Source organism: Cricetulus griseus, assembly GCF_003668045.3.
Source record: "Cricetulus griseus strain 17A/GY chromosome 1 unlocalized genomic scaffold, alternate assembly CriGri-PICRH-1.0 chr1_0, whole genome shotgun sequence".
Lineage (NCBI taxonomy): Eukaryota > Metazoa > Chordata > Mammalia > Rodentia > Cricetidae > Cricetulus > Cricetulus griseus.
In genome coordinates this window covers 32,219,829-32,235,544 of record NW_023276806.1, presented here as the reverse complement: position 1 = coordinate 32,235,544, position 15,716 = coordinate 32,219,829, and positions in this window count along the sequence as shown.

The window sequence follows — 15,716 nt, the reverse complement described above, 5'->3', positions numbered from 1 at the left end:
AAACCTCCTAATACAATAATAGTTGCCTTTGGCCATGCAGATACTCCCAGAACCAAACACCAGGGGTTTGTCTTAGTCTAGTGTTCATCTACAGTATGTGGTCCACTTTGCTGTATAATAATACATAGCACAGAAAATAAATGAAAACTGAGCACCCCCCCCCAACACACACCTATTTGCAGTAGAAATCAATGACTCCAGAAGGAAAAGTGCAGTCAGTCCTGGAAATAAGATTTCTGGCAATCAATAAATTACATATTTTCATCATTCAATATGTCATAAATCTCCATGCAGCTTGCTCCGTTAGCACTAAGATGAATATTTTTAAATGTCTCCTTCCCTACAGCAGTATGATGCCACAAATCATACTGAACAATTTCAAAAGGAACCCGTGGGTCAGGAACTTCTATTAATACCCAGATAATCACCACTAATGAGGTGATTCTTTAGTGCCATTATAATGAGACCTACAGTAATTTGGATTTTATGTTCTCCATTATTCAAAATTATGAGAATTTTTTTGTTATACATTATTCTACAAGAAAGGCCATAAAGGTCTATTTTTTCTCTTTGAAAAACATAGTAAGACATAAAGAATCCTATCAAAAAATTAAAAGATAGATTAGAATTTATTTTAAACTTCGGTTTCTATAACAACACTTTGGAATTGCAATCCAGACACTGTATTCAAGTTTCGATTCACGTTACAATTTATTCTAAGGAATTTTAATACTCATCAGCCAACTTAAAATGTTACTTTTGTTGAACAACAGCAGCATTTTATTATGGAAGGAAGAGTGAACCAGAGCTGGTCCATCACAATCTCTACCCCTACATGATTATCTTGAGAATATAACTAAGAATCCTTCAGTTTGGGTAATGCAGTTGGCTGGACAGTTATCTTCAGTCTTTCAAGATTTAACTTTCTATGACCCTGTAGTTCTTGACATGGACTCATTTGTGAGTTGTAAAATGAAATCTCTAACAGTGCAAACTTGGCAACTGGTTTGAGGCTGGTGCCATACACAGAGCTCTGATCAGTTCTTTCTTTCTCTGACCCATGTCAGCCCAATCCTCAATTTAACAAAAACTAATGGGCTCAGGTGCACTTTAAGTCTTTAAAACAAAAGAATCAAGTGAAAAAATATTTTTGACACACTATGCTTGGAGATCACAAAATTACTAGCCCTTCACAATGGACCCCCCTGAGGATTGTGGGTGGCTGGAACTATAGCCCACACTTAGGACAGCAGATGAGACATTCTCCAGGAACTGCTTAGGAGTACTGGTTTGGGAAGTGGACAAGCTTTTCAGCATGGAAAACTGGAAAGAGAACCGTGCATGTGGAGGCACCCTGGCAACAGGATGCACTACTGTAAACCTTCCATGATGCATGGCCCAGAGTGGGGAGAATCAGGGATGCCCAAGATCATGGCCTATCGCAGGGACCTTTCTTACTTCTGCTAAGGCCTTTTAGAGTTACATTTTAAAGGACATCACATGCAGGGAAGAATATACTGTCATAGTTGGTAGCTAGTGTTTCATGGGGCATGATTTGTAGGTGGAGTCTTTCGTGGGGACTGCCAGCTCCAAAATAACCACACAGAGACCCACTGTCAATCAGGAAAACTCTGCCAAGAGCCCAGGTAGCTCAGGTAGCTCTTATTACTCATTTACCTCATCTATGTACTTTCCATGCTGCTGCTTCTGCAACTATGACAAGAGAATGATGCTTGCTTAAATCAGGCTAGTTACTGTGTAAAAAAAAAAAAAAAAAGTAACTAGAAAGATGAGGTTGTGATTTCTAAAATATTTATTTATTTCAATTTTATGTATATGTTTTGCCTATAGTGTGTGTGTGTGTGTGTGTGTGTGTGTGTGTGTGCATGTATGCACCTCATGAATGCCTAGTGTAAAAGCCCGAAGAGGGTATTCGATCACCTGAAACTGAAGTTACAGATGATTATCATGTGCCATGTGGTGCAAGGGATTGCATACAGGTCCTCCGGCAGGCAGAGCAGCCAGTGCTTTTAACCTTACAGCCATCTCTAGCTTCAGATGTGTGTGTGTGTGTGTGTGTGTGTGTGTGTGTGTGTGTGTGTGTGTGTGTGTGTGGTGTTTGAGATTAGTTTTGTAAGGCATGTTTATGCTGATTTTTCTCAGTCTCATCCCCCATTCCCTGGTGAAAATGATGCAACTTTCCTCCCAGTAATGAAACAGCATCTTCCATAAGGCATTTTGTCTTCTTTTAGAAAACCCTGAAGGTCAGGATGCCTTTGTCTTGCCTGCTGTTCTTTTCTGTGTGTTGTTAACTCAATATGCTTCCCACATCAAAGCAGCATATTTTGAACTGGTATTTTCTGTCACCCTTAAACATTACTCTAGGTTTTATTTATCGTGATTTCAAAAGGAAATGGATGCTCGAGGCACATGTATCCATTATAGCTGATAAAATGGAGGAAAAATACTGTTTTCCACTTAAGCTATCACTTGAAAATACCCTTCGTATTAGAAATCATTAAAATGCATGCTATTTTTTAAATCATGTTCCTTAAATTTTAGTTATTTTATGCTTCTTCAAAATTAATAAATTACATTGAAAAATGCTGGGCCTGTGAGATGTCCCAGTGATAAAGATGCTTACCAGCAACTGACGACCTGAGATTACCCTAGGATCTACATGGTAGAAGAGAACGAACTCCTACAAGTTGTCCTATGACAACCACATATGCACTTGGCAATGCACATTCACACACACACACATTCACACATACACACATACACACATGCACACATTCACACATACACACATACACAGTCACACATACACACATACACACATTCACACATACACACATTCACACATACACACATACACACATATGTAGGTGGAATTATCTGTCCTAGACAGCTCCTAAGTAACCACATAGAGACTTTTGCTAATTATAAATGTCCTTGTTAATAACTGGCTCTTGCAACTTCAATTAACCAATATTTTTTTATCTGTGCACTACCACATGGCTCAGTACTTTTTTCAGCATGGCAGGTTCATTTTGCTTCTCTCCAAGTCTCCTGGAGACCTGCCTTTCTTCAACCCAGCAAGCTCTCTCACTGACCACAAGTCTGGCCTGACTTCTTCCTCACTAGCTATGGGCCATTTCGCACTTTAATAAACTGATGACAGTAATACATATTCACAGTGTAAAAAAGATTGTTCCACAAAACACACATAAATTAATTACAATATAATGATTTTAATAAGAAAAAGGATGTGTTGAAGACAAATGATGTCCTAGGAATTTATGAATCCATGTGCACTTTCTCTTATTCTCTTTTTGTTAATTTAGAAACAATCATTTTACTTATCAATACCCCATTCCCCCTTCCTCCTATCCTCTCATGCCTCCAATCAAACCCACAACCCACCCCCTATCTGCTCCCCCAAGGATTGTGAGGCCTTCCATGCGGATCATAAAATTCTGTCACATCATTTGGGGAGGGCCTAGGCCCTTTTTTTGTATCTAGGCTGCAATAGTATCCCTACATAGAGAATAGGCTCACCAAGTCCCTTTGTGAACTAGGGATAATTACTGGCTCTACTGTTAGAGGTCCCATAGACTGCTCAGGTCTCCTAACTGGCACTTAACATTCAGAGGTTTTGGTTCAGTCCAATGCTGGTTCCCCAGCTTTAAACCTAGGGTACTTGTGCTCTCAATAGGTCAGGTCACCTGATTCTGTAGGTCTCTTCAGCATGGTCTTGACTTCATTTCTCATCCCTCCTCTCTCTATGCAAATGGATTCCAGGAGTATGTCTCAGTGCTTAGCTGTGGGTGCCTGCTTCTGCTTCCATCAGCTACTGGATGAAGGCTGTCAATTAAGGTAGTCATCAATCTCATTAAAGGAAGGATATCAAAGGCAGCCTCTCCACTACTGTCTAGATTCTTAGTTGGGGTCATCTTTGTGGATCTCTGAACATTTTTCTAGTGCCAGATTTCTCTTTAAATGTATACTGACTCCCTCTACTAAGGTATCTCTTTTCTTGTTCTCCTCTTTTCCTCCCCTGTCTCAGTCTTCCTGATCCCTCTTGTTCTCCCCCCTCCTCTTCTCCCCTTCTCTTTTTCATACCTCCATCCCCATCTCCCCCTGTGCTCCCAATTTGATCAGGAGTTCTTGACCCTTTCCCCTTCATCAGGGGACAGTCCTCATTGTTTCCTAGTTTCTCTGGTGGTGTGGAGTGTAGGCTTGTAGTCCTTTTCTCTACGTCTAATATCCATATGAGTGAGTACATACCATGTTTGTCTTTCTGTGACTGGGTTACTTCACTCATGATAGTTTTCTCCAGTTCCATCCAATTGCCTGCGAATTTCAAGATTTTCTGAATTTCAAGAATTTCTGATGAGTAACACTCCATTATGTATATGTACCACATTTTCTCCAACCATTCTTCAGTTGAGTGACATCTAGGTTGCTTCCAGGTTGTGGCTATTATAAACAACACTGCTATGAACATAGCTGAACAGATGTCCTTGTTGTATGAATGTGCATCCTTTGGGTATATGCCCAAGAATGGAATTGTTGGATCATGAAGTAGACTGATTCCCATTTTCCTGAGAAACTGCTATACTGATTTCCAAAGTGGCTGCACAAGTTGGCACTCCCACCACCAATGTAGGAGTGTGCCCCTTTCTCCACATTCTCTCCAGCACAGACTGTCATTGGTGTTTTTTATTTTAGCCATTCTGGCTGGTGTATGACTGTATCTCAGAGTTGTTTTCATTTGCATCTTCCTGATGGCTAAGGACATTGACTTTCTTAAGTGTCTTTCAGCCATTTTAGATTTCTCTATTGAGAATTCTCAGAACCCCGCTGTTTAATTGAATTGCTTGGTGTTTTGTTGACTAGTTTCTTCATTTCTTTGTATATTTTGGAAATCAGCCCTCTGTCAGATGTGGGATTGGTGAAGATTTTCTTTCCCATTCTGTGGGCTGCCATTCCGTCTTGTTGACTGTGTCCTTTGCCTTACAGAAGTTTCTCAGTTTCAGGAGGTCCCACTTATTAATTGTTGATCTCAGTGCCTGTGCTAATGTAGTTATGTTCATGAAGTGATCTCCTGTACCAAATCGTTCAAGGGTACCTCCCACTTTCTCTTCTGAGAGGTTCAATGTGGCTGGATTTGTGTTGAGGTCTTTGTTCCATTTGGACTTAAGTTTTGTGCATGGTGATAGATATGGATCTATCTGCAATCTTCTACATGCCAGCATCCAGTTATGCCAGCACCATTTGTTGTTGAAGATGCTTTCTTTTTCCACTGTATACTTTTAGCTTCTTTGTCAAAGATCAGGTGTTCATATGTGTGTGGGTTAATATCAGGGTCTTCAGTTCAATTCTATTGGTCTACCTGTTTGTTTTTGTGCCAATACCAAGCTGTTTTCATTGCTATAGCTCTATGGTAGTGCTTGAAGACAGGGATGGTGATGCCTCCATAAGTTTCTTTATTGTACAGGGTTGTTTTGGCTATCCTAGGTTTTTTTGTTTTTCCATATAAAGTTGTGCGTGTTTCTTTCAATGTCTGCGAACAATTGTACCCATATTTTGATGGGGATTACTTTGAATCTGTAGATTGCTTTTGGCAAGATTGCCCTTTTTACTGTGTTGATCCTACCTATCCAAGAGCATGGGATATCGTTCCATTTTCTGGTATTCTGTAAGCTTCTTGTACATTCATAGGCATGACCTTCTTTAGGTTGGGAAAGTTTTCTTCGATGATTATGCTGAATATGTTTTCTTTAACCTTGATCTGTATTTCTTCACTTTCCTCTATACCTATTATTCTTAAGTTTGGTCCTTTCACAGTGTCCCATATTTCCTGGATATTTTTTGTTAGAGATTTGTTGGACTTAAGATTTTCTTTGGTTGATGACTCTATTTCTTCTAGTGAGTCTTCAACACCTGAGATTCTCTCTTCCATCTCTTGTATTCTATTGGTTATACTTACATCTGTAGTTCCTGATCGTTTACCCAGCTTTTTTATTTCCAGCATTTCTTCCTTCTGTGTTTTCTTTATTGTTTCTATTTCAGCTTTCAAGCTTTGAACTGTTTTCTTCAATTGCTTGGTTGTTTTGTTTTGTTTTGTTTCTTGTCATTCCTTGCTTTCTTTAAGAGATTTGCTTATTTCTTGAATTTTTTTGTTTGTCTTTCCCTCCATTCCCTGTTTTTTTGTTTGTTTTTTCTTCCATTTCTTTAAGGGATTTTTCTCATTTCCCTTTTGAGGGTCTCTAACATCTTCATAAAGTTGTTTTTCAGGTCCTTCTCTTCTGCTTCATCTGCATTGGGATGTTCAGGTCTTGCTGGTATAGAGTCCCTAGATTCTGGTAGTGTCATATTGGTCTTTTTGTTTTTGAATGTGTTCTTATACTGTCATCCTCCCATCCCTTCTTCCATTTGGTGCAGGTCTCTCCCTCTCCTCAGTTCTCCTGGTCAATGTAGGTGGTCCAAGTCTTTGATGTCGGCAACTCTGGATGGTCCAGTCTCTTCAGGTGTTCTTCTCACCCAGGGAGCATGGGGCGGGGGTGGAGGGGACTGGACAAAACTCAAGCTAAAGCTCAAGCCGAGGTCATAGGGTGGGCCAAGACTGTGATTCGGGCAGAATCTGGATAGTCGGGCTACCAGGGCAGGTCCACTACAGGCAAAGCAGACCCAGGAAGTTCCAAGGTGGGGATGGAGGGAATTGGGCTTGGGTGGAATCCAGACTCACCTTAGGCAGAGGGCTTAGGCGGGGCAAGACTGTGATGAGGGCAGACTCTGGATCCATAGGCACTTTCTTACGTAATGTAATGTGCTGAAATAAATGTGGAAAATATGGTCAAAAATGGTGTGATAGTGGTAAAGCATAGGATAATTACAGTAAAAAAAAAAAAAAAAAAAACCTCCATCTAAATTCTAACTACATGCAAACTTAGAGTTAAGGCTCTGCAGCCAGACTATCACAGTTATTGTGCAGGCTTGGCATCTTTATTTTTAGGTTTTTAATAAATTATGAGCACTTTCTTCTTCAAGTCCCATTGCACATTCATAAACACATTCAGACATGATGCTGGGCTAACTACCCTTCCTCAGCAAATACTCTCTCAGTCACAATTCTCTCCCTTGGTACAACTCCACCTATTGCTCCTGCACATTTCATATAGTCCTGTCCTTTAACTCTTCTTCCCAGGGAAGTTAGTTTTCTTTTCCCCTAATATGGACTGCAGCTATACGTTATTGAGGACACAAAGCTTTTGTCAGTTGCAAAACAGTAAGTACCTTCTTCACTCCTCATTTCTTAATGGTATCTTGGTTAAAAGATGATTTTATTTTATCACTACCTAACATGATAATATTTCTTTTATAATGCTTTGGTGTCCTTTGAAATATATTGTTGGCTCATGCAAATCCATAAAGATATTTATCTTATGCTTTTACCTACTGGCTTGTAACTCACAGGTAGGTAGACTAATTAATATTTGTATGTAGTGCTATTTTACTCTACATGTTTCAAGATAATCTTTTCTTAAATATAACACTTCACACATTGCTCTGAAATGTTACCATTATTAAAAATCAGGTGACAATACTTTTCTTTTTGGATTTATTTTTTAAATTTACTTAACTTTGCACAAATGCCCCATCATAGCTTCAGAAGTTGATATTATATCTAATCCCTCCAATATTTTCTCCTTCTTTGGGGTTATATTGGACATTCTGGAACTTTTTAAAGTTGTGTTGCAGTCAATCAACTTGCATACACACAAACACACAAAAAATTGGCCTCAAGATTTGGAAAGCATTTAATCTTCAAAACAATTGGAAAATAATTAGCTTATTTACAATACAGTCTTTTGCTTCATCAGCCCAGTACATAAATGCTAGATAACCAATATAGACTATATACACCACAGGCAATGTTGTCTTCTATGGGTAATCCATATTTTGAGCTTTTTGATCAATGTACAATTCCTACTTGTATAGATTCTAGTAGAGATGCTTCACATACTTGATTGATACATCTAACCCCCAGGAATGTTGAGGTTCCTATGTCTACATATTCAAACACTAGAAGAACTAGAAATGCTGAGTGCCTGGTGAGTCTTTTGTCAACCTGACACAAGCTAGAGTCATCTGGGAAGAGGGGAACTCATGAGAAAACAGTTTCATTGAATTGACCTGTAAGCAAGTCTATGGGTCTTTTCTTGATTAATGATTGATGTGGAAGGGCCCAGGTCATTGTGGATGGTGTCACCCCCTGAGAAAGTGATCTTGGGTCACATAAAAGAAAAGTGAGCTGAACAAACCATGGAAAATAAGCAGTACTCCTCTGTGATATCTACTTCAGTTCCTGGGTAGGTTTCTGCTTGAGTTCCTACCTCAACGTCCCTAAATGATGGACTGTGTGAAAATGTATAATAAAATAAACCCATCCCTCATCAAGTTGCTTTTGTTCATGATGTTTATCACACATAAACTGGAACACTAAGATAGAAGAAATTTTATTAGTTATAAGGTAGCAGGCTACTATGTCAACCACAGATGACAGCTAATAATCTTACCACTGAATCCATTTGGTTGTTGTATTTAACAGAATTCCCCCTAGGAAAGAATAATTCCTCTTAAGATTAAGCTGCAAAGGGACTGATCTTTGAATTGCACTGTACAAATCAACCACAGAAGCCAAATGCACCATGTCTCCACTATAAAGCCCGACTGATAGTTATCATAAAGACAGAAACTCATTGATCCTCTAGGCTATACATATAAATTTTATACTTATTTTTCCATCAAGCCATTAACTATTGGAATTTAATATTAACTTTATTTATTACATACAAACTGGGGCTTCTTTCTATCATGTCTGCCCCAAAGCACTTTGACATTTTCATGTTCTTATATTCTTATATGTGTTTTGCCTTCTCTAAACAATACTCCAAAGGAAACAGAGCTTCAACTATTATTATGCATAAATACACACTTCCATAGATTATTGAGTTATTGATTATTAAATTATTATTTTTAATTATAGTTCTAGAATAACATGATAATATTTAAACTATGTAGGGTATACAAGATTCCTTTGAATATTTTTAACTGCATACAATGCCTAAAAATGTAAGGGTGATGAATAAAACTGGGAATGAAAATAAATTATACTCCATATTCTTACCAATATTTATCGCAATGATTAAGATTCATATAAGACCAGGATCTCAGTCTGGCCTCTTCTTGATTCTCTGGTCATTGTTCTCTGTCAAATGAGTTCAGACCAATTCAGAATACAATGCAGAAGACAGTATCATGGGAATTGTTTTTTAAGGCAACAGTAGTAAACATCTACTCATCACAGATAGGTAGAATGGATGTATATGGGTAAATTATCTTGTGTTGTTTGATCTTACAGAGAAACTATCTCTGGAAGGGATTTCAGAAATCTCCCATTTCAGCCCCAGCATGTCTGCCTCCAAGTGTCCTTTAGGTCCCTTCTTTGGGGTGATAGGGAGCTAGACCCATGAACCTTATGAAAGGGAGGGAAGAGAAAAGTAAACTAACCCAAGCATATAGCATTCTGTCCTTGAGAACAACTAGAGGGCCAATCATCTCCATCAGAGGTTTATATGTACTATTATTTAATGATGCAAAGATGTATTGCATTTAACTCTATAAAGCTATGTTACTTGCCTATCTAAAACACCTGATTGGTATAACAAAGCTCTAAATGGCAAATAGCTAGGCAGAACAAAGAAACAGTCTGGTAGGTAGACAGAATAAATAGGAGGAGAAATCTAAGCTCAGGTGAAGAAAGAGGAAGAGCAAGAAAAAGAGGAGAGGAAGACACCGGGGGCCAACCACCCAGTCACACAGCAAGCCACAGAGTAAGAAGGATAGAAAGATATATAGAGTAAAGGAAGGTAAAAATCCCAGAGGCAAAATGTAGTTAAAGAAAAATGGGATAATTTAAGTTAGAAAAGCTGGCTAGAAATAAACCTTGCTAAGGCCAGATATTCATAAGTAAGAATAAAATTTGGTGTATTTAATTGGGAGCTGGGTACCAGGCCAACAATGAATATAAAAAAGAAACAGCAGCAGAAGTTACTGTTGTCCATTCCATGATATAAACTGAAAAAAGCCAGTTAAACCACGAGAAGCCTTGACTTTAGAGCTTGGTAGCTACCTAAAACACATCCCAAATAATAAAACATAACTTTAATGAAAATAATCTTCCCTAAAGCTCTACATATTTCCTTATATTTTTCATGATTATTAGAAAAATTATCATGTGAAATAGAAACTACCAAACTGCTCATAAATTTATATAAGGATTTTCTTTTCTTTGTCATGATTTTAGCAAGGATTTTCCCCTCTGAGCAAGGAAATGCAGATATTTAACAAGTGGTATGTCCACAGTAACAAATGTCATAAAATAAGTATTTTATTTTGAGTCCTTCTCAAAAAGCAGTTTTGAATTAGATGGCTCCAGTGCAGGCAGAAATTTTAAAGCACACCCACCAGGACCATGAAACTTTCTGAATCAAGACCCGTGAGCCAGCTAGCTATCAATGTTTTCCTTTTTTAGAACAAGAGGACTCAGTGTTATCGGAGAGTCAGTCTGCTAGCCAGACAATCTATCAGTGCTTGCCAAAAGCAGGCAGATTGCTGGGGAGTTTGGCTAGCCATCACACTCACTGTCAAACAGGAAACATCATCAAAACATTGGGAAAAAAATGTGTTGGCTACTGGATATATTACCCAGATGCTCCAGAAATTGTCTGGCTTCATCATGTCTGATCAGGCCAACAACAGACAGTTTTAAAGGCAGGGTGAAATATAACTTCCCAATTTTAGCAATGAGTCTTAGCTGTATGATACTTTCCAAAAATTTGGCTACCTGAGATCACTTCAGAAATAACTGTCAGTAATTAAGTGCATCTTTCCAATGCGAGCCTTTCCAACAGCAAGGGATGCCTTTAGTGCCTTAGTTCATTTCTGGCCTTTGCAAACCTCCAGATATGAATAATGCATCCCTAAGAGCTGCTGCTGTTTTTTGTCTTGATGTCTAGACTGGCAGAGGCAGGAAGCACAGTGCTGCTCTGTCTCCTATAGCAGCCAGAGTAGTTCCCCTAATCTTTTAGGAACCTCTTCAACTCACTACAAACTGTGACCCACAGCTTTGTGGCAGAAAGAATTTCAGGGCATCCCATCGTGAAAAACAGTTGGGGCTTATTGAAAGACATTTTCACTACAGACTTTTAACATGGGAGGTAAGCACAAGGGCTGAGAGTGGGTGTGAGCCTCTCTGAGAATGCAACATTTCATTTTCTTTATAAAAGTCAATACATAAGATATTGATTGATTTGAATCTGTTCTCTTCAAAGGGTAGTTCAGGAGCCTAGATAATACCCCAGTATCATTCCTGGGGGGCACCTGACAGTATTATAATTTATAAGGTCAAAGTCTGGACCACAAGGCTGCTAGAAGGTAGGAGATCTTACTGTAAGAGTCAACAATCTTGTTTGGGGATTCCCAGAGTATGTCTGGGGAAAGGATTAAGGCCATACCCAAGGTTGTTTACATCCAAGCCTGGGCCATTTGCTGTTAGAAATGTCTAAGAAAGAAATGGTGTCAGCAACCTTCATAGCAAATGTTAACTGTTAATTCTGGCTTCTGGGATCATTACCAAAAGGGGTTTTAGGATGTTTCACAATGAAATATTAGGTTCTTTGTGTCTTGAAGAACTAAGCAAGGCCAGTTATCAAGGAACTGAGGTTATCTTTCACATGTTCTTTGTCTCCTTGATAAAAGAATTTAGAAACAGACTCAACGCTTAATGGCCAATTATTAGTTTTCGAGAAAAAAACACAGAGCAAGCAAGCCATGAGGAATATGGCATTAGGAAGAGAGGAGTCATGCCTTTTGAGTTTAGGTCAGCAGTAGAGGTCTGCAAGCAAGCCGATTCTTAAGAAAAGCCCACAGTTTCAGGGCCAGCATGCTTGAGATTTTGGTTAGCACTCAAAGAAGAAATATAAAAGGAAAAGTAACATTTTCAAATTTGAATTCAGAAAAATAGGCAGGCATAGCAGTGAAGATCTGCTAACAAGTGCCTCTAGGGAGGGTTCTGAGATGAACATACACATTATCTCTTTAGGAGACAATTATCTGTCCCGCGCCCGCTCTGTATTCCTCGCCAGCAAGAAATACACGCAGGACACTCGGATCCTTCTGCAGACAAGCTTTAATGCATTTTACCAGAGTGGAGACTGAGCAGAGACTGAGCAGAGACTGAGCAGAGACATTTGAACCAAGAAAACCATCCCTATATAAAAGGCTGACCAGCCGCCTGGGACGTATTACCCTATGAATGGCTTTAGCTCCTCAGGCTAAAATGAGCCACGGGATAGGCAGAGATCAAAGGAATGGAGATTACCCAGCGCCTGTGAAGTAATTCACACCTTGGTGTCTTCAGGCAGCATTATAATGCAGGAACCGGCTTCCTACATATCACCCTTTTTTTATTAATTAATGAAAAGGCTTTATATTATTACAAGCAAATAGGTCACCCATATGTTGAGGGATAGAGGCAGGGGTTGACCTTCCCAAAATCAAACATTAAGACTGTGTACGAGAGTCACCATCAGGCTGTCAGCTTGACCCGAAGTACTCCCGACCTGTCCTCTGTCGTTTTTCTGGGAAAGGGGATTTTTAAGGCAGGTAACCCTTATGCAGGTCAACGTACCTCCCAGAGAAGCCTGTATAATAGGCAACTCTGTGCGATGCCTTTGCTCAGCATCCCTCATTGGGGTTGCACAAACCAGACACTCTACCCTGTGTAGTGAGCCTAGGCTCTGGGTGTGCAAGAGCTGTCTGGCCGGCGGCCTATCGCTTAGCCAAAATATAAGCGCTTGGATGATCTCTTGGTTTGAGCCCTGGAGCTTACATGCCAGCCAAAGAAGTAACAGCATTTCGCAGGCGGCTGCATCAAACAATTATACCCACCCCTTTTCTCACAGACCAGTCAAAAATAATAGCAATCTGTAAACGGCTGTATCGAACAATTATACCCACCCCTTTTCTCACAGACCAGCCAAAAATAACAGCAATCTGTAAATGGCTGCATCGAACAATTACCCCCACCCCTTGCCATCTCTCCGCCAAGGACAGGAGTTAATCTGGATAACAATAGCGGCTCTCAACTCCCGGGGGTAGAGGGTGGAGTTTCGACTTTTGAAGGTCTGTAGAGGCTCTTTAGGTTGAATCTTTCTGGGATCCACAGGGGATTCTCTTCATCCTGTGAGAAAACACAATATCGCTCCCCTGGATCTTATGAGAATAGGATCCGGGCCTTTCCAAAGATCAGTTAAGATATCTTTCCATTTTACCATTTCCTTTTGGCCTTTTAGTTTTTGAGGTGAGACGCTTGGCCTCGGTATGGCCCCCAGCGTTAATGTAAATGAGGCTTTAAAGCCCCAGGCATTCTAGGCCTTTAAGAAGTGTTGAATAGTAGGCATGGCCTTTTCCCCTATCAAAGACTGGGAAAGCCATCTGTAATTTTCTTCGCTCCTCTGATGGTAAGAAGGAGTCGGTTCCAAATAGTGGGGGTGCTGATGGAAGCACACCCGCTGGCATTTTTGGCCGTGCTGTTTTTTTCTCTAGCTCTGCTTTCTTGTTAGAGTCTAAAATCTCAGAGTCTGAGCTGCTCAGCTCTAAGGCTTCCAGTTTCGTTGTAGGGCAGAGGCTAGGTTCCTCATCTCTCCTAAATTTACCGGGGTGTGACCGGTTATTCCCCATTCTTTCTCTCTCCTTCTCTGTCTCTCTCTCATCCAGCTGAGCTGTTCCTTTTAAAACTTTATCTCTTGAGCTTTTAGAGTTATCAGAGCTATTAAGATTTAAAGCTTTATACACTCCCTTGTCAGTAGACATTTTAGGAGGTCTTTTTTTCTTATATGTTGTAGTTTCTCTTCTTACATACATTCCCATGTCATTAGACATCCCGGGAGGTCCTTTTTTCTTATATTTTATTGTTAGGCGCGCCCCATCTCTCACTACATTCGGTTTCTGATATGTAATTCTGGACTTCTTTAAGATTGTTACAACAGTGAGAAAAGTCAAAATAGCTCCTAGTAAAAGCATAGAAGCCTCTATATTAACCTCTCACAATAGCAACATTTCCAAGCCAAAGTCTAGAAAAATCATACCTCTCCGAATTTCTCTTATTATATTCGGTTTTTGATATGTAATTTTGGACTTCTTTAAGATTGTCCCAAGCCAAAGTCCAGAAAAATCATACCTCTCCGAATTTACCATCCTGTAGTTCTGAATCCGCCTTGTAGCCAAGGGGTCTCTGTGGTGCTGGAGATGTTAAGCGTCCCGGGTTTCAGCACCATATGTCCCGCGCCCGCTCTGTATTCCTCGCCAGCAAGAAATACACGCAGGACACTCGGATCCTTCTGCAGACAAGCTTTAATGCATTTTACCAGAGTGGAGACTGAGCAGAGACTGAGCAGAGACTGAGCAGAGACATTTGAACCAAGAAAACCATCCCTATATAAAAGGCTGACCAGCCGCCTGGGACGTATTACCCTATGAATGGCTTTAGCTCCTCAGGCTAAAATGAGCCACGGGATAGGCAGAGATCAAAGGAATGGAGATTACCCAGCGCCTGTGAAGTAATTCACACCTTGGTGTCTTCAGGCAGCATTATAATGCAGGAACCGGCTTCCTACAATTATCCCCCCCCCCCCCACTTAGCACAGCTTCAGGTGAATCGGCTTTCCTGAGGGATGGTCTCATAGATGATTGCACTGGCCCAGTTGCATTAACTATTAAGGGAGTATGTAATATTACAGTAGTGTGTAATATTCTAATCTTAGGGCAGAACAGAATGTCATTTCTCTATCTAGGTAGGGCCAGAACTAGAATTCATTTTCCTTTCGTTTGACAGGAAGGAAGCAGTTTCCCCTCCAGTAGCCTCAGTAAATTCCTAAAACCTCTATCTTTTCCTGGTAAGCGGGCAATGAGATCCAAAGCGATGAGGATACTTGTCCATCCTTAGTGGCCTCTGAACCTGCAAATGCCCATCTAACTGCCTCACACAAGGGTGAAAGGCTCTGTTCCTCCCAGTTGTGAGAAATGGAAACGAAAGTGCATTGTCTTTTCTAACAAAGGGTTAAATCAGACAAGACATTCACCACTGTTTTTAAAAGATACCATTTGAGGAAAAGTCCCTATGGAGTCAGCAGTTTCTGAAATCAAAATATGTGCTGAGGTTTTATTTCTTCATAGAAAGGATTCGCCTCTGTTTTAACTCATGGTACAAATATGTATGGCTGAGCGCTGGCCACTTAAGTGAGGCATGGGGCCCTTGCATTAGTTACAAAATCCCAGCAGATTCCCTCCTGGGTGTGCTGCATGCTCGCTTCTTCACAGCTGTACCTTCCTGTGGAAGTAAAACTTACCGCCTTACAAAAACACCTTCGAATGGAGAGCCATTTTCCTGAGACCTCAGGCCCATTTCTAATCCCACATCTCTTTGTAAGCAAGGGTGGAGTGGAGTCACCTATCTAGACCATTCTGTGAGTAGAAAGAAACATTTATCTAGGGAACAAACTGCTCAGCTGTCTCAGAAAGTAGACAACAGAAGCCTTGACAGCTTTACTGGGAAGTTAGTGGTGGCAGGAGGAGGCATGGGGGCC